Here is a 19,898-nt window from a genome sequence, read left to right as displayed (position 1 = left end):
ATACCACAGAGGCAACGATATCTAATAAGTTCTACCTACTATTGGATTTGAACCAATGACTCCTGCCGTATGAAAGCAATACTCTAACAACTGAGTTAAGTAGGTCATTTATCATCACAAAGAATAATAAATGGGCCCTATCACATCGATAGATTATAAATCTAATATTATTGATAAGCAATACCAATCAAACAAATAAACAAAATTGATAAGAGAATATTCATCTTGACAAGAAATAATCTACATGATAAGATATGTATCACAAGCACAAGGGCTATAGCTTAGTTGGTAGAGCACCTCGTTTACACGCTCGCCAATGTTTTTCAGAGAAGTACATCATGTAATCAAAAAGGTTGATCTTATTGAGAAATCGATGTCTTACTCCATTACTTTTAGGGAACAAAACAAGAGAACAATAGCTTGACAAAAGAAAGGTTCGGTCCGAATCGAGTGCCCCATTTAGGCACTAAAAAAAAAATCCACCATTGATTTGAGATATTGATAAGGTGAATACCCAGTCTATTCAATGCTAGGCCTAATGAGTATCAGGACCTCAAACAAAATTATCTTTCGTCCTATCTTATGAACAACTTTAAGGTGTATGAAGTTTCATATTTTATGCTTTAAGCAGAAGCAGGATGATAGAGATTCCATTTAACTTAAGTTGATCTAGGTCAGAAGCAGACCTACATCAGGATAACCCTTCTTTGAAACACTTTGGTAGCGCTCCTAGATTCGAATCAAAATAATGAATCAGAGCACATGGAACCATCTCTTTTTCTTTCCTTCAAGAAAAAATATGGTAGACTAACTTACTTATTATTTATAGCAGTTAATGAAAGAGCCCAATGCAAAAAAATGCATGTTGGGTCTTTGAAACATATCAAATCATTTTGATAATAATAAGTTTGATCTGTTTTACCGAGAAGGTCTACGGTTCGAATCCGTATAGCCCTATATTTTTAATAATTAAAAAAAATAATTGTTTTCCTTTCCTCATTATTGTTTATATTTGTATTGTTTGTAACTGTCCACTTGATTTGGTTCATCATTAATGTCTCATCTTTGTAGATAAATTACATATGCAAATTTGCCTAGTTTCCCATACAAAATCAAGAAATTTGTAATACTTCTTCTCTTTGGGCTACCTACCCCAATTCTAGTAAATTTTGGGTTTCAAAATCATGACATGAAACCAGTTAAAAACTCCACCCTAACCCAATACAAATCGAATGCAATAGTAAATCACATGGATCTACGAACGACTTACTGTATTTGATTTGTGGCCAAGCTAGAGTTTGAGAATTTGGTAACTTTCATTGTAAACGTTGTCAAATAGGCTTTTCTCTTGGTATACCTTATCTAGTACAGCACAAAACTAAAGTAGTCGTCTTCTGTTTCCTTACTCAATCACTAAAAGTTCCTAAATAGAAGTTCCTACTTTAATATATAAATTATATATAAATTATATATAAATATATAATATTTATTATGGATATAATAGATATTATATAAATAGGAATCTAGTGGATGAATCTTCAAACGAGACATGTACCGAAGCAAACAAACGAAAGGAGGTGATTCGGTAAAAAAAAAAAAATGAATTGTTTTTTGAGGATTACTTAAAACAACAATTCATTTCAATTCGATTCGACTAATCCGGTATATTTTCCACATTGATAGGAGTACGTTTATGTTTCTACTTTATGAATATGATATTTTCTGGGTATTTCTAATAATATCAAGTGTTATTCTGATTTTGTCATTTCTTATTTCTGGAGTTTTAGCCCCTCTTAGCAAAGAGCGAGAGAAACTTTTGAGTTATGAATCGGGAATAGAACCAATGGGCGATGCTTGGGTACAATTTCAAATTCGTTATTATATATTTGCTAAAGTTTTTGTTACGAATAGTGGACAAATTGATGTATTACAAATCTTAATTGTATTTACATTTCATTTTAATATTGATATATATTTCTAGAAATATTATTTACTTTCTTTAATATATTTATATATATTTATATTTAGTATTTTCTAAAAATTATATATTCTATTTAATAAATGAAAAGAATGAAATTATTTCATTATTAAATTTTAACATTTTCAAGTTATAAAATTTATTTATACGGTACTTGTTTTCTTTTATACTTGGTCTTGAAGTAGAAAACGTTCCATCTGTTCCTGAATAGCTTCTTTCAAAAGGGCTTCCGCTTCAGGGGTGAATGTCTTGGTGGAAGATATTATTTCTTGAAACTGAGGTTTATTCGTTTTTACGTAAGTACGTAACTCAACGAGAAATTTTCTTACTTGTTCAATTTCTAATGAATCAAGATAACCATTCGTTCCGGTATAAATAGTCATTATCTTTTCTTCTACCGTGAGAGGGGTTGATTGGGATTGTTTCACGTAATCGTTGACCTCTTGCCAATTGATTTTGAGTAGCTTTATCGAGATCAGAAACGAATTGCGCAAAGGCTTCTAATTCGACAAATTGAGCCAATTCCAATTTTGATTTTTCGGCTATTTGTTTTATGGCTTTAATTTGAGCTGCAGATCCTACTCTGGAGACGGAAATACCCACATTAATAGCAGGTCTGATTCCAGCATTGAATAGATCCGCAGATAAGAATATTTGTCCATCGGTAATGGAAATTACATTAGTAGGAATATAAGCTGAAACATCTCCCGATTGGGTCTCAACTATTGGTAAAGCAGTCATACTTCCTTCACCTAAAGCAGAACTTGATTTAGCGGCTCTTTCCAAAAGGCGTGAATTCAAATAAAAAACATCTCCCGGATAAGCTTCGCGGCCGAGCGGTCTTCGTAAAAGAAGAGACATTTGTCGATAAGCTTGTGCTTGTTTGGAGGGATCATCATAAATGATTAAAGTGTGTTGTTTTCTGTACATAAAATATTCAGCCAAAGCTGCTCCTGTATAAGGAGCAAGGTATTGTAATGTAGGTAGAGAATCAGCCATTTAGCATACTATAATAGTGTATTCCATTGCCCCCCCCTTTCCTGTAAAGTAGTAACTACTTAGCCACAGAAGAGGCTTTTTGACCAATAGCTACATAAACACATATTACATTTTGCCCTTGTTGATTCAGAATCATATCCGTGGCTACTGCAGTTTTACGGGTCTGCCTGTCCCCAATAATTAATTCTTGCTGACCACGATCGATAGGAATCATTGCATCAATAGCAATAAGTCCTGTTTGAAGAGGCTAATATACGGAACGTCTCGAAATAATACTAGGAGCGGGGGATTCAATTAACCGAGAGTCAGAAGCTGAAATTTCACCTCGGCCATCAATAGGTTTAGCCAAGGCGTTTATAACACGACCTAAATAAGCCTCGCTTACTGGTATGTGAGCAATTCTTCCCGTTGCTTTTACACAACTTCCCTCTGAGTACAAGAGAAAAGTGCTTAAAATAGTTTCAAAATAAAGAAAAAAAAAAGATAATAGGGATTGGTCAAAGTCAACATTTGTTTTCTCGTTAGCATGGTACCATCAAAACTTGTTTATTTCTTTGAAATGTTTGAGTTTACAATTTACACGTGTTCATCTAGAAATGAAGCAAAATTAGTCTGGTTGTCAAATGTTGTCACGCTTAAAACTACCATAAAGGTATAATCGACCTATTATCCTTCCACCAATAGGAGCAAAAGGCAACGTTACTAAGTGAAACTATTTTCATGTCATTTATTCAACAATAAGGGTGTTAGCATGCATTTGGAAATGAACTCATATTTAAAAAATTTAGATAAAATAGAAAAGAACTGTTATCTCAGAGATAATGATACAATGTGAAACTAGCTTTCAAATGCTTCCTTAACTCTTAGGGGCGGTAAACCAACGTTTCCTTCACCCAAGACTTATGGCCCAACTCCCAACATGGAAGGGATAATCTAGAGAATCATTCCAAGAACCCTAACGGATGGGTTACAAACTCACATTATCAAGCTCGACAACAAACAATGTCGCCTGCAAACTTATGAAAGACTACATGAAATTATGAATATGTTAATGTAGGATTTTTTTAATTTACCGATTTTTAAAATGTTAAATTATGTAAAATTAGTGACAAATAAGAATATTTTAGAGAGCTTTTCCTTTTTATTTAAGATTTTGATATTTAAGAAAAGAGAAAATGAATAAAAATAGGAGACATTTTATAGATTTAGGAGTGAAATAAGGGTATTTAAAAAGCTAAAAAACAAGGAGATGAAATATTAATGATATTAATGGGTCATAGGTTGAAGAAGAGGAGTGAGTGAAAATAAAAAGGGAGATTATTTATGCAACTCACTAATAGTTAGAACCTTATTTTAGAATGTTAAGGGCATTAGTTTTGAAAGTTCATGAATATTTTTTGTACTAGTGGCTTTGTCAATATAAGAATGCAACTTATATTTTGTCCGAGAATAGTGGCCCTTAGGTTCTAAATGGTGGAGGACTTTGGAATAAGGTTTGGAATCGGTAATTATTCTTATTTCACTAGCCTAATTGTAAGTTTTTAGCCATGTTCATAGTGGGTGCTTGGTATACCACACTCTTTTCTTAATGATAGCTTGGTTCTTGTCCAAGGCCCTTAGGTTCTATGTGGTGGACTTTGGAATAAGGTTTGGAATCGATAATTATTCTTATTTCTTTTCCTTTAGACACTCGGTGGTTGGGAGTAAATCGAACAAAGTGTCTATCCAAAATAAAAGGAGCAAATCGAACAAAGTGTCTATCCAAGATAAAAGGGCCCAACCAAATTCAAACTCGTGACCTCTTAATCTGCAATCAAATACTCTACCACTGAGCTATGAACCCATTTTACATGATTTTAGCCTTAGTGGCCCCTTCTACCAAGTGTCAGTCCAAAAGTGTAAAAAGTGTCTGTCAAAAATAGAAATGCCCAACCAAGTTCAAATGGGTGACCGGTTAAATTCTCTACCATTGAGCCATGGATCCATTTTGTAGGATTTTAACCTGAGTGACCCCTTAGACATAGTGTCGGTCCAAAAAGTGTAACAAATTTCTATCCAAAATAGTAGGGCCCAACTAGGTTCTAATTGGTGACCTCTTGATCTGCAATCAAATGCTCTAATATTGAGCTATGGACCCATTTTGTATGATCTTAACATTAGTGACCCCTTATTTAGATTATCGGTCCAAAAGTGACCCTACCGAATTGGCTATGGACCAATTTTGTATAAATTGGTGGATTACCTATCAGAAATTAAACACAGATCGTTAGATGCAAAGTCGAAAGTGCTAACCACTACAACATAGAACCACTTGTTAAACTTTATTTTGGCAGCGATTTTGATAAGTGCCAATAACGCTAGATTTTGCAAAGCTAGAGGTCGTAGTATCCTTGCAAACTTTTACAAAGAAAGCTAACTTAACGAATTGATTTCAACCAGGAGAAGGTAAAAAGGATAAATAACTCTTAGATTGAACTTTGAATCTATGATTGTCACTCTTAGATTCCAAGACGACTCACTCAAGAATTAACTTGATCACGACTAATCTAATGAATAGATTTTAACACCAAACCTAAAACAAGGTTTGAAAGAAACATAACACCAAATGGTTTCAAACACAAAGTTTTTGTATTCCAAAATGTTTTCAAACTTGAATATTACCAGCATTTAAATAGGCCAAAAAGATAATTCAAACATAGCTCATCTACAAACTACCCAAAGCTATTAAATACAAATTGAAGAAAATAAGAAATAACATAAATAATTTTAAATGTAATTCAACTCCAGAAGATAAAATGTCTTCAAATTACATTCCAATGTCAAGTGATATTTTATTACCACTCAATTCTTTTCTTGATTTATTGTAGTTGAACTTAAAAGTATGACAAATAAGCTGGATTTATTTTAAATTTCCTTTAAAATTTTTGTGCACAAAATACAATGGAAATAATATATATATATATTTTTTTTACTTTTTTTGTAATTTGCATGGTATTATTAGAGGCTTTTGAATGAAATATGATAATTGATTCCCTGTCCTCTTTGACAATTTTAGATACCTCGAATATTTGATGCGTCACGTTTCACTGTGAGATCTGCCCTTGGGTCAATAAGACTTAAGCAGAGAATTTATTTGACTAATGATTTGATTTTTTTGGGTTGTAGAGATATCTTTTACAAATCAAAACTTTTTATTATTTTCAAGACACTCATTAAGACATTTGTGAACGTGCCTGATATCTTGAAGGACTTAAGACACATAATTGAGAGAACCTAATTTTTTTTTGAAGTTGGCTTTTCTAGGATACCTAATCACGAAAGTTTGAGACAAACTCAATGGACCATTGGATGGGTTTTATAAGGCTCAAATAAATTTAGAATCTAAGAAAACGGATCTGAGTTTGATATTATTTGATTTTGGGTATGGACACAACTAGCTGATTTCTTTTGATTACATTAATGAATGTAGGTAGATGTTTAAAGTGTTGATCTTAATGGTTTTAGAAAATATCAACACATCATCATTATAAACTAATGAAATTTTTTGAAAGGATTGAAAATGTCATTCATAATCATCTGAAATTCGGATGGAGTGGTTTTTAGCCTAAATTGCATGACGTTCCTCTTATATTTTCTAAAGGTGACATTAAATGCTATTTTATATTTGTCCTTTTAGGAAATTAGAATTTTTTGAAATCCCAATTTCATATCGAATTTTATAAAAACATTTGACTATAAATTCTTTTTATCAACTCATTTTTTTTTTTGATTGAATATCTTATTTATTCTAAAACCTTATTCAAAGGTTTGTAGTTAATTACCGGTATCAGAATTTCTGGTTTCTTTTCAACATGGTGTTAACCTAAAACGTCAGACATGACCACATGCTCTTTAAAGACCTTATCAGCGTCCTCTGCAAAATATCACCTAAAATTTTAAAGTATTTAGTAGTTGATGCTTTTTGACTTAACCCTAGGGTTCTATTTATGGTGAACTTGTGATAATTTTTGTCAAATTATATATTTGAATACCTAATACATTAAGATATAATATCTTATTTAAATAATATTAAAATTTCGTAGAATATCATAATATATGTTTAATTAATATGAATCTCATTCAAATTTTAAATATATATTTTTATTTAATGTTTATGATACACATCAATTATTTTAATATTTAACATATCAAATATGTTAATATATTTTGATATTATATTTCAAGACTATAGGAACTTACTCAGAGGACTTGAGAGTTATGTTGGCCCACAATGCATCTCATGAACGATGCAAAACTATGGTGGCGCTCGAAGGTGAATTGTATAAAAAACTAGTCATGCACCAAAAAATCATGGGAAGACCATTGATGGAATTGAAGCAATCGACGCTCCCCTGGATGGGTTTCCAATCAAAGACCTAATGTTTGATGTTGACTCTTTTGAAGAAAGAGTCACACGATCGAAGAACAAGAAACGTGGCAGTAGCTCTGAGAACTCTATCACACACATAAAAAAATGTGTCAAAGAGTTAGACATTATACATAAGATCTGGCTTTCATCGAGGAGACCCGAGTTTGATTCTCGACAATGAAATTTTATTTTTCTTATTTCTTTTATTTTATAGTTTCATATTTAAACTTTACCTAGGTTTGAGAAGCACTATAATGGATGAGTTCAATAGTATCTTAAATTCAAAAGACTCTTATGAACTTGGTTTGAGAGTCACTATAATGATAAGTAAAATAGTATCTTAGATGATATACAAAATGGGTCATGCACCAAAAACTCATGGAAAGACCATTGATGGAATCGATGCAATCGACGCTCCCCTGGATGGGTTTCCAATTAAAGACCTAACGTTTGATGTTGACTCTTTTGAAGAAAAAGCCCCACGATCGAGCACTTCGAAATGTCGCGGTAGCTTTAAGAACTCTACCATACGACCCGAGAGTTGAGGGCTACAAGAACTTTCTCATACGACCTGAGAGTTACGTTAGCCGCAGTGCATCTCATGGACGATGCAAAACTATGATAGTGCTCGAAAGTGAATGGTATAAAAAAGGGTCATGCACCATATAACGTTTGATGTTGACTCTTTTGAAGAAAGAGCAACATAATTGAACAGCTCGAAACATCTCGGTAGCTCTGAGAACTCTAACACACAGGGAATGAAGTGTCGAAGAGTTAGACATTAAGCATTAGATCATGCTAAAACTCTTCAGCGATCTGACAATAGACTTCAGGACATCTACACCAAAAATTCATTGTCGTTTAGCGATTATGATATCTGACTTTTACCGAGCAAACCTGGGTTCGATTCTCGACGATGGAATATTGTTTTCTTATTTCATTTTATTTTACCGTTTCTATCTTAGATTAAAAAGACTTTTATGAACTTGGTATCTTTGTTAGAGTTATGTTATAGATATTTGGTTCAATTTCAATAACAGGGGTTGAGGTGATTCAAATGATTAATGCGATAATCCAGTCGTTTTCGAGGTCTCTCTTGTTGAATGACATCATGGTTGAGATGAGCACGTGATTCAAATGGTTAATGCGATAATCCAGTCGTTTTCGAGGTCTCTCTTGTTGAACTACATCATGGTTGAGATGAGCACCCGAGTGAGTTTGACAAGTTGGGCTATAGAGAACCACACCTCAAGCCAAGTTCATGTGGGCTTAACAAGCTTAAAATCCAAGAACACAACCCCTTAAATGGAAACCGGGATGCTAAGGAATTAAAAAGCTTTATTTTTGACGTAGAACAATACTTAAAGGTTACTGGAACTTGCTAATAGGACCTAAGAGTTACGTTGGTCGCAATGCATCTCATGGACGATGCAAAACTATGGTGGCGCTCGAAGGTGAATGGTAAAAAAAAGGGTCATGCACCATAAACTCATAGGAAGACTGTTGATGAAATCGATGCAATCGATGCTCCTCTGGATGGGTTGCCAATCAAAGACCCGATGTTTGATGTTGACCCTTTTGAAGAAAGAGCCACACGATAGAACAACTCGAAACGTCTCGGTAACTCTGAGAATTCTATCACACACATGAAAGGACGTGTCGAAGAGTTAGACATTACCCAAAACATCATAGTAAAACTCTTTAGCAATTAGACAAAAGACTCCAAGACAACTACACTTAAAATTCATTATTGTCGGTTTGGATATTTGGCTTTCACATAGGAGATTCTGGTTTGATTCTCTAAAATGGAATATTATTTTCTTATTTCTTTTTATTTTATAGTTTCATCTTTTGTCACCAATTATATTTAAACTTTACCTAAGTTTGAGAGGCACTTTAATAGTCAAGTTCAATAGTATCTTTAGATTAAAAAACTTTTATGAACATCGTACCTATGTTAGTGTTTTGTTATAGATATTTGTTTCAATTTCAACAAGTGGGGTTGAGGTGATTCAAATGGTTAATGCGATAATCCGGCTATTTTTGAGGTCTCCCTTGTTGAACGCCATAATGGTTGAGATGAGCACCCGAGTGAGTTCGACAAGGAGACCCGAATTTAAACTTTACCTACGTTTGAGAGGCACTATAATGGTCAAGTTCAATGGTATTTTAGATTAAAAGAACTTTTATGAACTTTGTACCTTTGTTAGTGTTACTTTGTACCTTTGTTTGTATTACTTTGTACGTTTGTTAGTGCTATGTTATAGACATTTGGTCAAGTTCAACAAGTGGGGTTGAGGTGATTCAAATGGTTAATGTCACTTTATTTGATTCAAATTGTTAATGTGATAATCCAGTTGAACAGTTACCAGTTATTTCCAAGGTCTCTCTTATTGAACGCCAACAAGGCTGAAATGATTGAGATGAGCACCCGAGTGAGTTTGACAAATTGAAATAAAATCAAATAAAATCACTCAAACAAATCAATAAAATTGAAAAAAAAATAGCCTTTTGACACTTCCTTCAACTCGAAGGGGCGGTAAACCAAGGATTCCTTCGCCCAAGACCCCTGATCCAACTCCCAACATGGAAATGATAAGCTATAGAATCATTCCAAGAACCTCAATGGATGGGTTACAAAATCACATTACCAACCTCGACAACTGGACGTGTTGTCGGAGTTAGAAGAACGACTGCAACAGAGCAGTCATGAGGATAGAAGATCCCATTGAAGGATATAGACCAACCGTAATCTTTAGCCCAACAAGCCAAGCTTTTGTAGAAGCAAGAACCTTTAATTAAAGAAATTAACACCTTCTTATACAAAATTTGGATAAACCAAGAGATAAAGTTAGAATTAGATTACGAGATCCAAGAGTGAGAAGAAAGATTTGAAATCTTTTTCTAAATTGAGTCACTCCACATTCAAACTCGATCAAGGCTTGATTAAATAACTCAGATGCAGTCTACCACAAGAATTGCATGAAACTTAAAAACGATAAAGATATGCTCAAATTTCTATAAGGGGGAACCTCTCAACTTGAGAGATCAATTTCATTGATCACAAATATGCTTTTACATAATAATTTGTGGGTATTTATAGTCTCCCCACAAAAAAGTTAGTGCCCGTGATTTAATCTCGATCCCTTTAAATCTCCACAGAAGACGAAGTCAATTTGAGCATTACAAACTTTATGAAATTAAAATAATAAATAAAGTTTTCCAACCACTATGAAATGATGTTTGCAACTTCATCCGCTACTTCAACCGTGCAAATATTTACTTTTGAATCTCCAAATGGTCTTGACTCAAACGAATCAGCTAGTAACACATGAAATGATGGTTGAACCTAACCTATCCAATTTTGTAGATGAAGTATGAATGCTTGTTGAATCTTCTTGGCCTTGGGTTGTGTAATATGTCCAGTTGGAACACCGTGATTTTTATCATCATCCCCCTCTTCAAAAGGATTCGTCCTCGAATCAAAAAAATCATCACCTACATCAAAAGAACTCAACTCAATAACATTGAAAGTAGAATGTACACCGTGATTCTTATCATCTATCCCTCTCTTCAGGATTTGTCATTGAATCAGAAAAATCACCCCCTTTATCAAAGGGACTCAACTTAGCAACATTGAAAGTAGAATGTATTGACAATTCTACGGGAAGATCAATTTTATTGTTCCATGCAATAAAATGAGTCATCTCATTTTACTAAATGTCTTACAGAGCATTTATAGTCAAATAAAGAATTAGGAATCCACGCTATCTTTAAATCTACAGACACGTGGATTGAACAGGATTCATTATATTTTAAACATAAATAATCACTAATTTCACTAATTTTAGTATGAACGTGGATCAAACACGTGACCTTCAGATCTTCAATCTAACGGAGCTATCCTTGCAATCATTTGAGTTGTGATTTTAAAAAGAAATAATCACTAATGTAGTGAACATGGATAAAAAACATAAATAATCACTAATTTTATAGTCAAATTATGCAACGTGAACTAAGTGCTGTCCTTCAGATCTTCAGTATGACGCTCTCCTCGCAATTACTAGAAATGAAAATTCATCAGTAAAGGTATTTTAGCTAATTTTTTATTGAATAGCCAGGTTGTGCGAAACAGGTGTGGTGAACATGGAGATCGAACACGTGACCTTCAAATCTTAAATTTGACGCTCTACAAACTGAGATATCCCCGCTAACATTAAAATTGAAAGTTTTTAAGTAAAGAAATTTCTGCTAATTAATTGAAATTTTAGAAAGAAATAATCACTAATTTTAAATTGAAGAGTCAAATTATGCAAGATCGAACATGAGACCTTTAGATCTTCAATCTAACGCTCTCTCAACTGAGTTATCCACACTAACATTAAAAATGAAAATTCATCAATAAAGGTATTTTCGCTAATTCATTTTAATTTTAAATAGAAATAATCACTAATTTTTAATAAGATATTCAAGTTATCCAACTTGTATAAGGTGAGGTGAACTAGAACACGTTAGGTATTTCCGATAATTCATTGAGATTTCAGAAAGGAATAATGACTAATTTTAGATTGAATAGTCGGGTAATGCAACTAGAATCAGGTGCAGTGAACGTGGAGATCAAACACGTGACCTTCAAATCTTCAGTCTGACACTCTCCCAACAGAGCTATCCCCACCGCTAATATTAAAAAAGAAAATTCATAAGTAAAGGTACTTCCGCTAATTCATTATATTTAAAAAATAAATAATCACTAATTTTAGATTGAATAAGGAAGTTATGTTTTTAGATTGTATAGTCAGGTAATAAACTTGTATTATGTGCGTTGAACGTGATAAAACATGTGTGACCTTCAAATCTTCAGTCTAATAATCTCCCAACTGAGCTACTGTTGCTAACATTAAAAATGAATATTCATCAGTAAAGGTATTGGGTACGCTTCTGGAGATTCAACAAAAGGCAATAGTATTAGACCGAGATGCCAGATTTAAATCTCGCTTCTGGAAAATTCAACAAAAGGCATTGGGTACGCAGTTATAGTACGACATTCCACCCATAAACAGATGGTCAAACAGAAATGCTCAAGCAAATATTGGAAGACATGTTGAGGGTATATGTGATAGATTTTGCAGGAAGCTGAAATAAGTACCTACCCCTTATGAAATTCGCTTATAATAATATTTGCCAAGCCACCATACAAATGGCCACATACGAAGTTCTCTACGGATGAAGATTTCGATCCCCTATCTTTTGGGAAGAAGGGGGCAAACGACAACTATTGGGCCAGAGCTGGTGCAAATTACCAACGCCGCAGTCCAGAAGATTAAAGCTAGGATACAAACCGCACAAAGCCGAGAGAAAAGCTATGTAGACCTACGGCGCAAGGACATGGAATTGTAGGTAAGGGATCATATATTTCTAAAGGTTCCCCATGAGAGGGGTGCTCAGGAAGGGTAAAAAGGTAAGCTAAGCCCTAGGTTTATCCGTCCTTTTGAGATATTAGAAAGGACTGGATCTGTGACCTATAGAATCGGGCAATGCCCAAATTTGTCTGCAGTACGTAATATCTTTCATGTATCCATATTACGGAAGTATACCCTAGATCCTTCGCACGTACTGGCTCATGAAACTCTCTTCTTGAGAGATGACCTAACGTATAATGAAGATCCGATTCAAATAATAGACAAGAAAGTCAAAAGATTGAGAAACAAGGAAATCGCTCTTGTTAAGGTCCTATGGAAGAATCATAGAGTAAAAGAAGCCACTTGGGAAACAAAAGGCAAATAAGAACCTTGTACCCTGACCTATTTTAGAATAAGCACTTTCGATGACCGAAAGTTTTCAAAATACAAGAGAATTTGCAACACTCAAGGTCTCCAATAAGAGACAGTGTATAATCCCTACTAAGTTGTATCTAGAAGCAAAGAACAAGTAGAATTAAAAAATATTGAGAAAATGATACTTTTTCTAATTTTTATAAACTTCCCGAATCATTAAATGTTTTATAGAATAATAATTACAAGGTGTTTAAAAAAGGAAGGCTCCGATCCGAGAAGACATTTCTGGCAAAAGATTCAGAAAAATCAAGAATGAGATTATAGAAATTCTAGATGTTTCAATGGTAGTGGAAAATCTGTCTATAAATTATGAATTAGGGTAGACTATTAGGGGCAAGAAGCAAGCTTACTCGAGTACCCAATCGAGAGATACAAGTTTTTTGTTTTGGGGTATCGTGTTCATGGGTTTACCTCAAATTCGAGAACTATAGTCCACTATTCATTTCCAAACTTGTTCCTGCACCTTCTAAATAAGTTTACCCATAAGTTTGGTGAAGGAAAGAGGTCCTCAAAGTGCTAGTAGGTTTTCACACGAATCAGTCCATGTTAGGTTACCCTCTAATGTTTTCCTAAACTAAGACCTCAACTCCTAAAGCCTAACCCAAGACATTATGTATAAACCTAGGTTCATCAATAATCCATGTACCAAGTACCTAGAACTATGTGAATAACATGCTAAATAAGTTGCTAGGATCCATACCCATAAGTAACCATTATCTGCCATTACGATGTGTACTAAAAGGCCCCTATTCCTCTTTAGGTAGGATATACTGCAATATGTATCATGAGCTGGATGTTATAATAGGCCTACCTTTCCCATAAGTTAAACAAGATGTCCTGCACCACGATTTACCAGTAGGATTACATGATTATGACGACACCACTCATGTGTTCATGGGGAGAAAATTGAAGGTTGTTTTAGGGGAAGGATTTCAGGATCAGTATATGATACATGACACGATGACCTCTTAGTTCTAAGATCCTAAAAACATAACAAGAAGTAATATCCTAGCTTCAGGTCGCGATTAAGACCCTATTAGTAGGCTACTTACTAAGTTTTACTCACTCCATGTTTATCATTTTTTTTTTCAAGTAACTAAGAGTTGGTCATGAATGAGAGAACTTTGGAGTGTGAGCCATGGACTAACCTCTGTTTTTAAAATAGTATTTTTTTGTTCTTCTTTTGAATCTGCTTCTTATTTTGTGTTTGTAACGAGTATGTATATGTAACACCCCAAACATGAAGAAAATTAGCTCCCATAAGAATAAGCCACTCATGAAAGATCCAAAGGATAGAAAGGAAAAAAAATTAAAGTTTTAAGCTAAGAACAATGGACTTAGTCAATTGAGTACCCTAACAAGTGATTTCAAGGAGTTAAAAGGCCTTTTAAAAAGAATTGGAAAGGAAAAAGTAAATGAAAAAGGGCAAAAAAGTCGTTTTATCAATTATAAAAAATCTTTCCGAATTTGTAATTCCTTATCTAGAAGGAATCTCAAGATTCAAAATAAGGGGGAAATAATCAAAAAGCAATAAGGAATTTGTAGAAAAATTATGGATTTTTTACGAGAAAAATAATAATAAAATATTCAAAAGTGGCAAATTACCAAAATACCCCTGAAAGAATGGATAATTAGAGAAATGCCACTCTAATTAGAATCAAAGCAATGAGTTGTTAGAAAACTTTATTTATTTTTAATTTCATAAAGTTTGTAATGGTAGAATTGTCAAATTGACTTCGTCTTTTGTGGAGATTCAAGGGGATCAAGATTAAATCCCGGCCACTAACTTCTTTTGTGGGGAGACTATAAATACCCCCAAATTATTATGTAAAAATTTGATTTGTAATGAATGAAATTGATCTCTCAAGTTGAGAAATTCCCCTTAATTCTCAACCTTCTACTTATTTTTTGGATTTTTTTTTCTCCGTATTCATTGTAATTTATAGTGATACAAACAAGTTTATTTTTCTAGAGAATGTATTAAGCACATGAATTTATTAATTACGGTGAACTTTTGTATAAAACGAAGTAAATACAAATGGAGTAACATGAGATAGAAGTAAACATACTAATAAAAAGAAACTACATAAACTTAAAAAAAGTTAATCCCATTTTACAATATAAATATTGTTCCAAAGAAGAAGTTTTGAAAACTGGCCACTCCATATCCATCTATGTTTGGAAAACTAAAATAAAGAAAAACTAAATAAATAAAAATATTTTTCAAAAACTTAGTTTGAAAAAAAAAAAGGATAAAGTACATAATTTTGAAAAAAAACAAAAAAAAAAAAAACAAAATAGTTATCAAAGAGGTCTAATTTTTAACATATCTATCCCAATGGAGTGCATGGACTTTAGTGGCAATGTTGTTTCAACTGTGTGATAGACCATGTGAAGTTAACATACCAATAATAATTGGTTCTAAAGCACAAAAATATGTGGATAAATTTGATATATTGAGGTGCGGAAAACATATACACACGGGCAACTAAAAATGATAGATCCACTATAAGAGCATTTGGTCTAGTGGTATGATTTTACTTCTGGGTGATAGGAAGTTTTCCCGAAGTAAATCATAATGATTTTTGGTTCTGTTTTCATTCATTTTTTGATTTATTGCAATGGATTTACTAAAAATCTTCGGGTAAGGATAGTCTTTTTCTTGATATTTTTGATTAATTTAGTACTTATTTTTATGAACTAATAAAATACCTATGGTTTGATATATAATAAATTGTCCATCATTTTGTACAATAGACGAACATGTTCAATAATAAATATTTATTTTTTAATAATTCCTTATTAACCTCAAACTCCTTTGGAACTATCAGAATCTCCAAATTCATTTCTCATCTTTAAATACAAGATACAGTAAATTTTAACATTGATATTATTCATGCCAATTCAGGAATTATCCCATCTCAATTGAAAAATAAAATATCTATTTAGGAAGAAATAAAGTTCACCTTTCTTTGTTTTTGTTGTATTGTTTTTTTCTTTCTACTCTATTTAAGCCAAATCATTACAGAGTTTTTTTCTTGGCTAGTATTACCGGAGATTTTTTTTTTTTCTTTCCAATTACTTTTTTTTTTTAATTTTTACTAATAATGGAATTTGTATTTTTATTCAAATTTAAAAGAAATAGTTTGATTGGTATGATCCATGGATTACTCAAAACCAAAGTTCTAGATTAATATAGAACAACTTAGTATTTTTTCCTTAGTTCTCTTCCAATCAAAAAAATTTATTTTTTTATTGTTCAATGGGTTGAATTCTTAATTTATTGTGGGATAATTAAAGTCTTCCTTATAAATTTTTTCAATGAGTTCAAAATTATTACCCTAAGTTTAGTATTTTGATTAGAGATTCCTCTTTCTTATTCTTAATCAAAAATTTTAGTGGGCTTGACTTAGTTGATACATAATTTATGTTGTTTTTCATTTTCTTTTAGTTTGTTTGAAAAAACATATCAATCAATTCCGATTCTTTCTTTTTCTATTTATTGTTTTCTGGTTGAGATGTATGGATCCATGAGCCTATGTGTCTACATAGAACTTGAACATGGATTAATGAAAATGTGCAAAAGCTAATTTAGTTCATTGTCGGTTCAGTTTCAAGACATACATCAAGCAAGAACCAATAATTTTATCCCTATTAAACAGACATTTCAAGTCAATTGAACCTGATTACATATTATAACTTAAATAAACTTAACATGATATGACATGGACTTTATTTATGTCAATATTTATTAACAATATTAATTGAAATACATTCAAATGATTTGAGAACAAATTCTAAAAACACAATGATAAATTTCAAACCTTGAGGTGCATAAAGCACATGGACTAGCAACGAAAAACGATAGATTAGCAAGAAAGACAATTGGTCAAGTAGTATGATTCTCATTCCTGTGTAAGAGGTCCCGAATTTCATAATCAGAATGCCCCACAAACTCTATCAAATGGTTTTGTGTTGTAAAAACAATAGTAAAAAAACTTAACATGATAACGGCAAATAAATGATCTCCAAATAAAACAAAAGTATTTTTAGTGGTAGAATTATGTTCCTTAGACTTTATTTCCCTAGTATACCAAGTAATGGGAAAGTATATATGGGATGCCTTAAAGAAAGTAATCGAGTATATTTTTATATATAGAATTTTCATGATTGTCATTTGTATGAAGTGACAGGTCTGCTACTCCAGACACATTACAAAATAGAAAAAGTAGTATAATATATTAAAAAGATAATGTTTCTAAATATTTGAGTTCATAATTATACAAATATTGATAAGTTAAGAAATCACTATAAGGGGAGTAAGATTCGGATTACCTTGTTGATTGAATATCTCAAGGCAAGAACATTGTTTGAGATTCGAATCACTCCACAAGCAAGATCGATCATGTCTAGCTTGAATGATTCTTGTTGATCAAATATCTCAACGCAAAAACACTTGTTTGAGATTCAAATCACTCCACAAGCAAGATTGATCATGTCAAGCTTGAATGATTCTGCATGCAACCTAAACTACATAGAATTGCAAAGAAACTTAGCCATTGGCTAAAGAAAAGCACAAGTGCTCCTTTTACTATATTTTCTAAGTCTCCCTACAAATACAACATACATGACTTTATATAGTCTCAGAATGAAACTATTAAAGGCATTCCAAGAGTTGTAACATTCATACTTAATGGTTATAATTAACCATTATGTAATTGTAACCTAAAGTAAATAAAAAGTCTTAAAATACATTAATGAAATACAATAACTCTAAATAACTCTAAAATGTAATCCACCCAAAATTTATAACATGAAACTTCATTCTTCTTCAATGTGCCATGAATTGAAATATCTTTTGATAATTTCAACAATATTTTCTTCATATCTTCATTGAAGAATATTGTATGATTGATGTCTCTTGGTTCATATAAAATATTATCATAATAAGGTCAATGAGGGGAATACACCAATTGTTGGGCAACAAAGTCAACACAAAGAAATTAGAAAAGAAATATGAAAATTTGAGTTGTGAAATGTGTAAATTGGAAATAATCTTAGTGCCCGAGGACAATGTAGTGTTATGAAAACTAGCTAGATTGAATCTTCAAAGATTAATGTAAATTTTGTGAAAATTGAGAGGAACCTTTTTAGTATGTTTGCAATAGTTTAGCCATGCAGCAACAACAACGTAATGCTTCAAATATTCTTTCTTATGATTACATACTAATGGTTCATGAGGTCAGAAGTCTTTCTTTAATGTTAAGGATATTTAGTCCTAAATTATAACTTACCATATATAACATATTTGATCTTTTATTATAGAATATTTGTCTTCTAGCTCACCATAGGTATCATGTTTACCTTTTATTACCGGCTCTTTTCATTTATTGTTATTCCCCTATCTTTTATAATTTATTTGATTATTTGAGAACTTCATTTATGTCGGGTGGTTTTAGCAAATACATGAGATTATAATGATGGTGGTAATATAACACATGCGGAAGCAATTTGAATCTTAGACACTTTTAGAACATCAATTATAGTAAATAACTAGCATGTTCATGAGTATTAAAACTTAATGAGTTTGAATACTAACCTTTTGTAGTTCAAATTCTTTTTTCCTCACGAACCGATTTCGAACCACCACTAGTGTCTTCTCCACTATCCTCCGACCTTAGAACGGGATTGTGAAATCCGGTGAGTGACTAAACTTGGTAGGGATTTTGTATATATGAAAAGAGTGTTTGTGAGAGGTTTTTCTCATGGTTTTTCACCAATAAGAAGACATTTCATGTTTTATGATCACTCTATTTATAGAGTCATGTTTGCATGTTCATGCAAATTTGAGATCACCAAATTTTGACACTAAAAATTCCACTCAAATATTTGGGATTATGTGGCAAGCATGCATACTTAGTTAACCAAATTTTGACAATCAAAATTTCACTCAAATTTGTACGGTTTATTTGGCAAACATGCAAGTTTGGTTAAACAAAATTTTAAAACCTCAAAATTTCACTCACATGGATTTTTCAATTAAATGAAGTAACATTTTGACTTTCTTCATTTTGATTCAACAATCAATTTGAATTATAAATTTCAAATTAAAGTAATATTTAATTAATATTTAATATTAATTCAAATGCCAATTCCAATTAATTCCTACACATATTTGATTAAGATATTTAAATATCTTAGATTCTCTCTTTTTGTTTAATTCGTAAATAAAACAAAAACGTGGTTAAATATATCGTATATATGTAGTGCATTCTCCCTAATTTGAATTCGAACATTTTGAACTCACTCGTCACACTGTTCTATGGTTTAGTCCGATATGAGTTAGCAGAGGGACCTAATGGACCTATACATCATGGCTCCAACGATCCAAGATTAACTGGTTAAACTCATTAACTTTGTTAACCAACATTCGTTAAGTACTAGGACATTCCACTATAGCCTAGTAGTTGCACTCCCCTCACTATAGATATATTTCTGTCCATTTGATATAGCCATGATTAGTAAGTCGATCCTTCACAGGTTGTTCGTAACTAGAGTTGGGTCAATTTACCGTTTTACCCCTAAAGTTACTTCTTGTTTCTTATGTCTCACTGATTCTCTAATAAACAATTGGTTTGTGGTCCAACTAGTAAACCGGATCCCTCTCAGGCCAATGAGA

General features: G+C 32.4%; 1 long non-coding RNA gene across 1 annotated transcript in view; it reads left to right on the top strand.

Annotated features, from left to right (window-relative positions):
• The window catches only part of LOC111474188, a 22,872-nt gene that overhangs the window by 2,217 nt on the left and 757 nt on the right, over positions 1-19,898 (top strand). Inside the window, exon 2 of the long non-coding RNA XR_002715901.1 lies at positions 5,768-5,774. This is a non-coding gene — a long non-coding RNA (uncharacterized LOC111474188). The remainder of the gene's footprint in view (positions 1-5,767; positions 5,775-19,898) is intronic.

Source organism: Cucurbita maxima, unplaced genomic scaffold (genome assembly GCF_002738345.1).
Source record: "Cucurbita maxima cultivar Rimu unplaced genomic scaffold, Cmax_1.0 Cma_Scf00265, whole genome shotgun sequence".
Lineage (NCBI taxonomy): Eukaryota > Viridiplantae > Streptophyta > Magnoliopsida > Cucurbitales > Cucurbitaceae > Cucurbita > Cucurbita maxima.
This window is presented reverse-complemented; position numbering and strand designations above follow the sequence as displayed.